Genomic DNA, 12,850 nt, shown 5'->3' with positions numbered 1-12,850 from the left:
AAATGGTGTGTGGTTTTCTGCGAACGATGTAAGTTGCTGCTCCCAGAGTTGTCCCTTGGGGTCCTGGTGTCATGTGCTCATTCCTTCTCTCTGCTCTGTGCCAGACTGTTAAGGAGGCAACACCAAAAATGTAAAGTCTTCTTTTGAACTAAACTCTTGGGGAGTATAGACTTTGGCTGGTTTTTCTTTGGCCGTCTTTGACATCTTTTGCCTTCTCAGCTAGGACCACAAAGATCTAAATAGTAGTTCTCTGCTGTTGGAAAACAGGCTAGCATCGGGATTTCTGTGAAAGCTTCCTGCTGATCACTCACTGTCATCCCCACCAGTGTATTTTCAGTGCACTGAAACACGCAGCAGCCTAACCTAAGCAAGAGATTCTTGCTTGGCTTCAGTCGTTCACAGAGGCAGAGAGCTATGACTTATATGTCCAGAGGATGTATGGGAAACACTTTAAAAATAGAAAGGTTCTTGTTTTATAAGCTTCCAGTGAGTCCCCTCTCAGAGAAAAACATGTTTCCCAGACTGTGCATCATGTTTGAAGGAAGATGTTTTACAACTGCATTTTTAGTTTGGGGTGAAGAGAGATGCACTGGTGCTTTATAAAGGCACTAAAAATCATTAAAGAAAAAACAAAATCAAAACAACATAGTAGTAATTTATGAATTACTGATGGTCATCTGAGGCCAGTGTATGGGCAAGCCTTACTTTCTCCTCTGTCTCTGGTTGCTACAGTGTTTGACAACATCTGGGTCAAGGTGAAATATCCATTTTGTTTTGAGGAGGAATCAAACATTTTTACAGTGCATCTCAGTTAAAATTTTGTTCTTAGGTTGCAAAGAAACCTTTACTGCCACACTGTAAACAAGGTGTAAGTCCAATGAAATAAACTCAGAATAAGCAGAGACCAGAAAGCACTACTACATGTTTCTTTTAAAAGGAAAGAAAATAAAAAATAAACTAATAAAGCAAACAACAACAACAACAACAAAAAAAAAAACAACTGGGAAAGACAGTGAAAGATAAAGATATTTGAATGATCTAGTAGTTATATCTACAGCAAGAACCACTCATTCATTAATCTAGTCTTGCTTTGCTGACATTGTTGAGCAGGTAGAAACCAAACTCTTCCAATCTTCTCCCTCATATGCTGCTTCTCACCTGCTTTCCAGTTTGGAAATCAAACTTTTAACTCTCCCTCTGCTATGGACATTTGAAAGGCTTCTGTTGTGTTCTCTTCCTTGAGTTCGCTTCCAGTTCAAATGGCAGTGGACAGGCAAGATAGGAAAGGTTAAATTGTTAATTTGTAGAACAGAATTATTAATTTCAGGAGGAAATAGAGGACCATGAATCCTGCGTGCTGGGGATGTCTCTTGTAATGACGAGGAAGGCATCCAGATGCTAGTGAGAACTGATGGACATGTGAAGGACATAGCCCTGTGCTGCTTGTGTACCACTGGCACGGGAGTAATTGCCCTGCACACAGATCCCAGATGTCAGGAAGGCAAAATGTCTGACTGCAACAGTCCATGGTCTGGCACAGAACAAAACCCAGCAAAGCTAGGCGGGAAAAGAGCAAGAATTAGGAGAGCAGTAATAAGATCACACAGTAAGTAGCTGCCTACATGCACAATTAGACGGTTCCAAGCCATTTTAAAGAGGAGTTGTGTGAATAATTGATTTTTCAGTTCGCTGGTCAAACTGAAGAAAAAAACCATTCATTTTGGATTGACCTGAAGCATAAAATTTTATTGGCTTTCTCGGAAAAATTTAAAAAAAAAAGGTTAGGGAAAATTATTTGGGGGTTGAAGTCAAAGTTAATTTATTTGGAGGGACTGAAATGCTCATTAAGTGCATCTTAAATTTAGAGAAGTTTAGAGATAAACTTTTTTACAAAAAATTATTTTTTGAAAATATGTGATGAAAAATGTTGTGGAAATATGAAAATAATTTTTCTTTTTTTGAAATCACAGTCCTTTTCAGTCAAAATTATTATCCAAATCAAGCCAATTTCAGAAACAATTTTGACCTGACTTATTTGCCTAGTACCTAACAACATTGCTTCCTCTGTCATTCAGCCCTTCTTTCACAGGACAGTGCATTTGTTGGAAGGTAGGTTGTAAACAAATTCTGAAGGAAATGGTGGCTTGATTTTCAAATGAGGATTTTAAACTTACTTTTGTTGGACATGAACAACATAATTCTAAATCTGTTTCTGTTATGAAGCTAAGATTAGAGAAAAAATATTCAAGTGAAGAAATAATTTAGTTTTTTATTTTTAAGTAATAAATTAAAAAATGTAAATAAGGCTTGACAAATTAAGAAATTTTTACTTAAGCATTCCATAACACTCACTACTCGCACAATTACCCATCACTAGTCCTGAGGAAAAAAAAGAATAAAATAACCTGTGGTGTCAGAGTTTTCAGATAAGCATCACAGGTTTTCCCTGTAGTTCCAAAGTCATCATTCCTGTGGCAAGCTGGGGGTTCCCCAAGGTGCAGAGGGTGTTTTGGGAGTCCTTTGTGGAGCTGAGGGTGGGTGAGATCATTGTCTGGTCACGCTGACTGCCCAGGTGTCAGCTCCCAAGGCTGGATCTCTCTTTCTCGCTTCCTAAGGAAAAGCTGGCATGCCTCCTGTGGGCTGTGCTTTCAAGCTTGCTCTTCTTCCTGCAACAGTTCAAAGATCAAAGAAGGAGCAGAAGCTGTTTCCCAGGAGCCAAAAGACGCCCATCACACAGACCCTGTGGGAGATGCCTCGCAAAGGATCGGAATTTAGTGATCATTTTGTTTGGTAGCCAGTTTCTTTCAGTCCTTTAATATTCATTACATTGAAAATATTTTCCCTCTTATAAATACCATCTACTCTTTATTGGTTTCTCTCTTAAGTGTGCTTTATTTCTGCACATTATACTTTATGTGTACACTTAATAGTTCCTGAATGAATCGCTTCATCTTAGATTAGCTGAGTAACTTTGAGTAAGAAAAGGAAGGAAGCTGTCTAACATGACCACCCTTCTCACATCCACCTCTCAGAATCACTGACCTGGTATATTTGGTGTCCAGGGCCTCTGTCTGGGTCAGGGGGGTGAGAGCTTTGCTCACAGGGACTGTACCAACCTCTCCTCACATGGGCTCAGCAGAAGAGCACAGGCAGTTATTTATGGCTCTGAAGCCTAAGCAGCTCTCCGAAATGAAGACACCGTGATCTAGTTAGGTTACAGAAAATAATGGGCACTATACATGTGCTTTGATACATTTGCTTTTCTTTTGATTTGTCTGAAAGCCTCTCATTCTCTGTCTTTCTTCTCCCTACTGTCATTTTCCTTTTTTCTCTTCCCATTCCCAGTTCAAACCTGACTTAAAGAGTTTATGAGGGAGAACCAGACCCCAGAACAGTCATTGATCTTAAGAGGATCAGGTTTCTGCCTGTATCACTCTGTCCTTTGGGTGCTGCTGAATCAATTTTATTTTATATTAAAAGTTTATTAGAGACAAGCCTTGCTTTTTCTTATGTGTTTCTATATTTTTTCCAGGAAAAATGGGAAGAAGCAGTCACACCCAGATGGATTCATAAAACAATTAATAATGAGAAAAATAATATCCTCATTGTCATTAATGACCACATGCCGATCTTCCTTTTAAGGCAATAGATCACCCTGTCGTGACTTCTTTGGTTCTCTGTGCAAAAGGAAAAAAAAAAAAAAACCAACTAACCAGCTTCTCATGGTGTATAAAGAAATTGAAACCTGTTTATTTATGACTGGAAAAGAATGAGCAGCCTCATTAATGTGGTATAAAATGGGTATAATTCAGCATTCTGTACAATCCTCCATGACGTGTTGACAGGTGCTGTCATGCACTATCACTTTTAGGTTATTGCACTCTAATAGACTACAATTATAGCTCATTTAATATGATATGACAGTGGGGAAGCACGTGCAAGGTTACAAGCAGTTACACTTACAAAACAAGCTGGTGCCAATGAATACAGCTACAGGTAAATATTGCAGGGGGCAAATCCCCTTTCTGCTGCCACAGAGCCCGAATGTCTGCGGCTACAGGTCTTATGCATACAGTTCTCGCAGTGAAACATTTGTGCCTCGCTTTTTCTCTTATTTTCCCCACAAATGCCAATATTACTGCTTTCAGTTGTGCCTCCTAATGTTGCTCCAACAGTCGAAACCACAGCAGGGGGTGGAGTAGACTTGAAGAAAAGCCGAAGCTGTAAGTAGCACAAGATTTATAACAGTTGGCAGCCCAACATCTCATCTCGTACAAACAACTCGGTTTCCTTTTGGCGGCCTGCTGTGCCACTAACAAGGCAGGCTACAAAATTCACCCACTGGGTGATGGGGAACGCCAGCACAAAGCACACACCAGCATCATTTTCATATGGTAGGAGAGCAGCAAAAAAGTTGGGCCCCGCGCATGGATTTCAATCATTAGAGGGGGAAACTGCAGAACTGAATAGAAATGCTGGACAGAAATATTTTAAACTGGTTAAAAACAAAAGTCCCCTCAGGGGACCTAAAGATTTTTCAACAACATTTCCAACCCTGCATTGCAGGGTTTCAACAGGGCAAGTTTTGCACTGTGGCCATGTAGGTGGTATTATAAGCCAAAAAGACACCACCAGTCTGTGTTTTTTTCTTAGCCATGTACTGAAGTGTGTGATTTTGCTACTTTCTTGCCTAAAATGTGTTTTAGATATTGTTTTAAACGCTGAGGTCATAGCTATTCTTGCACGTAGGGCAATTGTATGATATATTCCTTCTGGGAGTGGCCACATGCTTAAATTCAAGGGTTTAAGTATAAAAGCTTAGACACTGTGTCTGTGCAATATTTTGCACGGAAAACCAGCTTCCTGGCCTGTGCAGCCGTGGTGCCTCGACAGCTGGGTCACGCCATCTGGGTCAGGATGCCGCCTCTCCGTTTCACGCACCCGCAGAGCCGGAGTAACACTCCTCAACCGGTTTGTAATGAAACATCTCCTTTGCATTACAAAGAATGTGCTTGTTCGCTGAAACTCTTTCCCCATCAGCAGCAGTCATATGCTTGGCATACCTCCTGGAAGAGCACACATGCAGCCTCCTCTGCTCCTCTTCTGCAGCACGGAAGGCTGAGTCTGGTGTGCCATTGCCTTCCTCCCTCCCTTCCTGAGCAGCCTCGTGTCTCTTTCAGAACACATTTTCCCCTGCCATTCCTTACACATTTCCCAATCTTCAGCTCCCACCACGTTCTCTGTGTGTCTGTTTTGGCTCCTGCCATGGGCTCGGTGAAGGAGAGGGGAGGTAAATCTTGGGTCAGGTCCATGATGAGGCTACAGCTTCTCTGCGAGCAGTAAATGATTCCCAGCCAGCCCTGTGTGCCCGAGAAAGTGGGCTTTTCTGACCACAGCTACTTTTCAGGGATGATGTCTATGCACATTTTAGCTTGATCATGCCAGCTGGTTGCTATGTCCTGTGGACTTGCCCAAAGGATACAGGCTGGAGCCATTGTCTCATACAAACCCTGTTAAACTAACCGTGCCCTTTGGCTCTTCAGGAGATTGCAGTCCTAAGGAAAGCATCATAAATAAATCCCCTTCCAAAATTGGTGGCATGTTATTTTGCATTTTTTCATGCTATTTTCTGCCTCCAACCCAAGGGAAATATTGAATTAATTCAGTATACTGGGGTGTTGGAGAGAAAATACAGGAAGTGCTGATATAATCATGCAACACTTGCCATTTAATATTACTGCCAATTTGATGCAGGACTCTGAAAAATTCCTGTTACTTTTTGGAGAAGAACTACTGCAGACCAGTGACACAAATTCTGTGGTTCTCTCTGACAATCTTCCATTTAATGTCACTGTTGTTTTCAAATTCTCCTACAATAAAATGTAAGTTGTGAATGTTAATATAATATTAAGATTAACCAAATAATGTCTAAATATTTCTGCTATATTAATTAGCAATGTATGCTTTTAAAAGAAAGTTGATCCCAGCTAACAGCTATCAGCCCTTTTGTTTGTGACTAATCTCAAATCTGATAGCATTTTTTTCAGTTATAAAACTACTAAAGTATCAAAGCTTGCATTAGTATACCAGTAATATCACATGGCTAAGGTCTACTAAGAAAGTGTGAGCACTAACTTTGTCTTGACAAAGAAACTCTGCAGGATAAAAGCTACAAAGAGTAGCATCTGCTATGCTCCAAAAAATATTGCTACAAAAAGGAAAAAAAAAATCTCCAAACCAAAAAGAAAACAGACTGGGGCTGAAGGGGCACAAAGCAGAACCTTCACTCCTGAATTTTCTATAATTTTTCTTGTTTGGCATGAAAAGTTGTCTCTGTAAATTGAGACACAGTGGGATCCAAAACTTCTGCCTCTGATCAGTGTTTGGTTGGCAGGAACTGTATTATTGTTTCTGATTTTTTTTTGTCTATACCTGAATAAAGATTTTTTTTCACTGAGTGGGAAGGTTAGGAAAGCGACTAAGTGTTAATGCTGCTTGAAATAAAAATCCAAGTGAATATCTACAATTATCTACTGGGGTCTCCTGAGGGTTGCCACAGATGGCATGTGATCCTCCTGCCTTGGATGGCGCCCAGCACCAGTGAATGAGGCTGAGGGGCGAAAGGAGCAGTGCCAGGAAGAGCACTGGACATGGAGATTTTCTGCAAACTAGTCGTAAAACAGCACCAGCAGCAGAGTCCCTGTTACAAAATTTGGTGATTATATAACTTCTTTAATACTTCATGCTTGTAATAATCACCCTTCTTCCCCATTCTCACCATTACTTTCATAGTCCTGGGAAAGCAATTTATTTAGTGCCCTTTGCTATGTACAGAAATTCAATTGTAGATGTGTGATTTTAGTCAAGTTTTCAGGAGTGAAACAATGTGTTTCACCCTGCTGCTGTAGAGTGATCTCTAACACATTTCATAAATTTCATTATGAAAGAAAATATAAAGTAGAGAATGCAAAGTCCTCTTTTTAGTGTCTGTCTTCATGAACTGCTCACAGTGGATAATGCCATAACCTCTACCGGTATAATGGAGCATTATCAAAGGCAGACATTCGCAAATCAACAGGGAGGTAGAGACCTGAAAGGCTTTTTGTTTTTTTTTTTTTTCAGTTTTGACGAAGGATGATCAGCTCTTTGCAAGTACCTCTAGGTTTTAGACTTCGTACTCAACTTGATAAAACCATGATGAAGTGGTGAGCATTATCTTTTCCCTCTTTGTTCCTAAGAGCTATGACCTGTAGTTTTTGTATGAATAAAATATCTGGACCTATGTATGTGTGACAAAAAAAAAGTGTGGTGCATTAGTGAGGATCTTTTTGCCTACATGCAGAATTCTTCTATTTTGTCCTTACACAAGGAAGACTTTGGTGGTAACAAAGTAATGAATCTCTATTCATCATATTTGCATTACATTTTTCAAATAATAAGTTTAAGATTATTGAACACTTTTGAAATCAGGTTCCCTGTGAAATCAACATTTTATTCCTTGCCATATTCACCAAAATACGGGGAGTCATATTAAAATTTGTTTAGTTAGACAGAGTCCTTCCTTCCTTCCTTCCTTCCTTGCTTCCTTCCTTCCTTCCTCCCTTCCTCCCTTCCTCCTTTCCTCCCTTCCTTCTTCTCCCTTTCCCCTTCTTCTTCTTCCCTATCACCTTTATCTTTCCTTCCTCTTCCCTTCTTTCCTCTGTCTCTTCCTCTCCTCTCTGTCTCTTTTTCTTTCCTCTGTTTTCAAGATAAATCCCAACCTTGCAAATTTATAACTGACAGGGCTGACAACTGGAATACTTGCTGGAAAAACAATAACACTGAGCAAGACTCAATGATTCTATTTCTCATATGTATTTCTTTATAGCTTGCGTTCTGCAGTATTTGGTGCATGTGTCAGTGGAGATAAAAAGATACTTTACAGGGAAACTGAAATCTATTTCCAATGTCATTGCTATAGCACAAAATGGAATACTATGAATGACAGTCACTCAGATTTCCATAAATGTGGCTCCTCTATAAGCAAAATTCTGAAGTGATTTTTATTTCTAATGTCACCCTTGGAGGCTCTGCAATGTCATTCTCATTTTTGTCAGAATAATTATATTTAATTTTGGGGTTTGGTCTATCAGAGGTCTAAAAATTTATTTTATAAGTTAATACTACTCATTTGTCAAAACCAGACAAGAAGCAATCATTTCCCTATTTCCCTTCTATACTGTATAGACATTCTTTAATGGTTAAAATATTATCAGGAGGGAGAAAGAGAGAAAATGTCTTTTATGAATCCTTTCCAGTGAGCTCAACAGTCTTTTTTTGCCTGTTGTACCCTGTGTTGCATGAAGACCTGAATACCTGCCAGTCAAAAAGGAACAGGTCACTCAGTGAGGACTCTGTAGTCTTGGAAGTCTAAAGTGTTGTATGTGGGAAGCTAGATATAGAGATTTTTCTTTAGCAGCATGTTATGTAGGGTTTCAAAATGAGATCAGTGAAGTCAAATCAACCATCCAAGTCCATTTCAGGCTTTCTTTTTATTATTTTTTTTTCCTCTTTGGACATAAAACCCTTCAAATAAAAGTTCTATTAATAAAGCTCTAACCAAAGATTAAATATTTCTGCTGACATTATTTGACTGATAATATCAATTTCAAAGTTCAAATTTTAATAAGGTATTACAAAGCATAGGAAGAAACAAGCTAATCAAGCCAAGTTTCATATTTCCCCTCTTTGTATAAAATGATAAGTGAATTTAAAGCTATGCTTTGTCTCTTTAATATCTGCTAAATATGGATGAATTACTGAATATATATTTATTCTTAGCCTCATTTGAAGGCAAATATTTACAAGGCTTTTCTGTTGTAATCTGATTTTAATATCTCAACTGAAAATGATTCATAACATGTGGCTTCAAATACCCTGTAGTTAAAGAGGCCAGAAATTAATTAGCTGATTCTAGCAAGGGTTTCTTGGAACTGACCTTGAAAGAAAAAAACAACCCAGTACTGTTTATCAGATCATTGTACATTGTTGTTGCTTGTGCAAAGAATTTCAGGAGTAAATAACAGAGAGTGGCAATAACTTGTGTCTGATCCTTGGTACTGATGTGCATCCTTTGGTTTTCTGTGGTTCCTGTAGCAGGGCTTCAAGGGCCAAGTGTCTTCTGTCCTTTTGGAATGGAAATTGTTCAGACAGTCACGGGCATTTGAAGTGTGTTAGTGACTGTTATGCAAGCAGTGGGAAGCACCTCCCTTTAATCCCTTGTCCAGATTAAAATGCAATGATTGCGGAAATATTTGCAGGTCCTTTTTTTCTGCATCTTATAAATATACTCAGGAAGCCATCTGGGAACAGAAATACTGCCTAAGTACCGCTGACCTGAAATGCAAGTGTCTTTGTGAAGTCAGTTTCTCTCTTTCCTTTGAAAGACAATCTTGCTGATGCTGACTGCTAAAAATAAGAACGCAAAATCTTTTCCAGCATCTGGAGTTTTCTGTGCTTTAATCCGTTCATTTCCTTATGTATTGTTATATAGGTATTTCTGTGCACACTCTGATTAATGTACAAATATATATTTTACTCAGTAGGATTAAAGTCAAGTGGGCCTGATTCTCCACTTCCTTGCAACTTGCATAGTTAGCTATAAGTGTAGGTACAACCGTTTTAAGAGCTGTCATTTTATAAGGAACTTTAGGGAATTAGATTAACTCTTGCTTTGCCATTTTACAAATACTCCATCTATTGTGAGCTGAAAACAAATCTTTCCACTGCCTTATTTTTTTAACTGCTTTTCTAGAAACCTGAACAGTAGGCTATCTTCTGTTCCATTGAAGCATCTGTTTCCAAAGGATATTGTGTGGTCCATGCCTTCCTTGGGACAACAGCATTCTTGTAATTGTGTAGACGTGTGTGTGGGGGTATTAGATAGGTATTTACAACATCTAATTGCTAACCATAAAGGTGCAAATAAGGTGTTTAACAGCCCTTGCACAAACCACCTCAGACACCTCAAATTCCTGCCATGAATGATTTCCAGTGTATCTGGGGAGGTCTCTGGATATGTTGACTGTCTGTGTTTTGTGGTGTGTGTTTGTTCTAGACAATGGTTCATTCAGCTTTGCATTAAGTCACAAATTTGCTTTGCTTGTGTCCCTTCTCCTCCCCTCCTGTGAAACTGGGCTTTGTGGTATGTGTGTTGTCCTTGGTTGCTACAGCCAAGTTATCTCAATGAAGTTGTGTCAATGGCAAACACTGCAACAGTAAATGCTCTCATATAATCCTGTATTAGAGTTTAAATATGTGTAATCTGCATATTTCTGATACTGCCATTTGCATATTAGGTTGGCAGTAATCATCCTTGAAAGTGTCAAACAGTAAAAAATATTTGACATCATTTCTCCAGCAGCAATGAGCCTTGGTTTGTCGTGGGAAAGACCTTCATGATCATTATGAGTATGGCAGGAACCTGGTACCAGGCTACTGATTCAGCTACAATTTCAAAAGTGTGAACCAGCTCAGGAAGCCTTTCAGGATTTCAGTTTTTCACAGAAAGGAAACCAGGACAAGGTTTGTGCATTTAACCAAAAAAGGACGTAGCTTTAGCTCCCGTGTTTGGGTTTTCTCAGCAGCTCAGCATCTGCTTTGGTCTTGATAACGTTCATTTCGAAAGAGCTGGTGGAAGTTGCTCAGTATTAAAACGTGAGAACTATGTGTGTAAATACACACTCTGTGGGATTTAATCTTTCCACATGGGTGTGTATGTGCACGTGTGTTGTGTGTCTCTAGGAGCCCTGAAGGCCCCATCTGCAAGAGGGTGTGCTGAGGTTCAATGATGCTGATGAAGCTCAGGTGGTGTGCACACTCCTGGTATTTGCCCCAGTGTGTCATTCATCTTAGTTTGTTCATGAGTAACCTTTCTAACAAAACATAAAAATTGAGATGTACTTGCAGGACTTTGCCAGTTTGATGTTATCCATGATTGTTGCATTATTATGCCCTGAATTAATGTATTTAACAGAAGTTCTTATGTAAGTAATGGGAAAAGTCAAAACCTTGCTGCTGCCCCTGCTTTATTGAAAAGTTTGTATTTCAAGGAAGATGAGGGATTTAACCCCATACTTAGCACTTTGGATCAAGTTGCATCTAACAGGAGTAATTGCATTTTTTTCAATGAATGGGTCCACTTTAAATAGCTTTTCCTCTTTCCACAAGGCTAGCTTTTTCTTGGTGTATAATTGGTAACTTTTCATCTTCTCTCAGAAAAGCTTCTGGAAGTGCAAGATACATTTTGTTTGAGAATGAAGTTGAGGCCCAGTTTTAGGCAAGCTCATATGCTTAGTTAAAGGTTGTACATTTGCTGTTTAAAAGCTGCTTTTATATACAATGCCACATCTTGCATTTTATCTGTGTGATGTGGTCTAACAGCCACAGGAAAGACTATTCTGAGCTACCAGCAACTGCTACAGGGCAATATGATTTGGCAGAATCTTGTAATTGCTGATCCTGAGCTGAGCCAAGGAAATATGGATTAAAAAAATGCAAAATTAGTTTTGCCTTCCTTTTTTTTTTTTTTTTGGTAAAAATGTCACACATTGCTGCAGAAGTCTGGACTCCTGATTTTTCAGTCCTTTTGCTTTAACAAAATCAAAGAAAGGAGAGTTTTGAGTGAAACTTTCTGTGTACATACTATCTGTGGTTTAGATATGGCCTCCTCATTATGGGAGCCACATCCTTCCCATCTCATAATAGCTGTTTTGCTCTCATCCATAACGCCACTGTGGAATTTTTCCTTCCATTATCTTCTATAGAGGACTTATAGAGATGCTCTTTTTACCATACAAGTAGATGACCTAGGCTGGACTTGCAATAAAATGCATGTGGTGTGAGAATACCAGAGAGCTTATTGTGATCTCTGACCAGTGACTTTCTGCTGAGTTTGCTGCTGCTATGTAGTTCCTTTTTCCATAACTCCCTCCTGCCTACTACCATTACTGCCATAATTAAAAACTCAAACTAACCAAAAAACAGAAGAAAGTGTTTCATTGCAATTCCTTGAAAATCAAATTTAGAATCCAAGGTTGTGTCCACTAGACGGTTAAGATGTTTTTACAAAGGCAGCTCCAGGAAGATAGCTAAATACACTACTGAATTAGCAGACCAATCCAAAGCCCTTGCACAAAGTCTGCCAGTTTATGGTTCCTCGAATGCTTTGAGGCATCATGTGTTAGCCAGTTGTGCTACAGAGTTTACAGCACAGCATATACACTTCATGGCCTGTTATAGCCATAATCCGTGTTTTAATGCTTTATGTCAGGCATCCCTGCTGCCCTCTAACCATTCTTTAATAATAAGACAAAAGTGATATTTTAGGGTAACAGTTAATAAATAATGTGACTCATCCAATCACACCTTTCACTAAAATATTATTATCTTTTGACAGGTTCATTACTGTAGAGACATCAGGGACTGATGAAACATTGTCTAATTCTACCACTAGTACATTTTCTGTAGTTTTCTTTCTTTTAATTTAATTCTCCTACTCTGAAAGCATACTGTCCATTGCAATTATTGAATGAGCATTTAATCTAGCATAACTAAGGCATTTTAATCTTTTCTTATGGAAAAACGATTAAATGGTCATAACATTGTTATGATGTGCACTCATCTACTCCTGACTTTGAGAATCAAAGTTTTCTTCTCTCTGATAACCAAACCTCAAGTAATATTTTAGCTTTAGTGCAGCATGCTGGCTGCCTGAGCAACAAGAGGACTGTTATTTTTTCTGTAATACTTCAAAGTCAGAAAAACAATTTGTGGTTATCAGTCACTTTGGGTAAGATTGTTTCTGGGCAAA

The sequence above is a fragment of the Pyrgilauda ruficollis genome, unplaced genomic scaffold (assembly GCF_017590135.1).
Source record: "Pyrgilauda ruficollis isolate IOZ18807 unplaced genomic scaffold, ASM1759013v1 scaffold22, whole genome shotgun sequence".
Classification (NCBI taxonomy): Eukaryota; Metazoa; Chordata; class Aves; order Passeriformes; family Passeridae; genus Pyrgilauda; species Pyrgilauda ruficollis.
The sequence above is the reverse complement of the archived record's forward strand: the minus strand, read 5'-3'. Positions refer to the sequence as shown.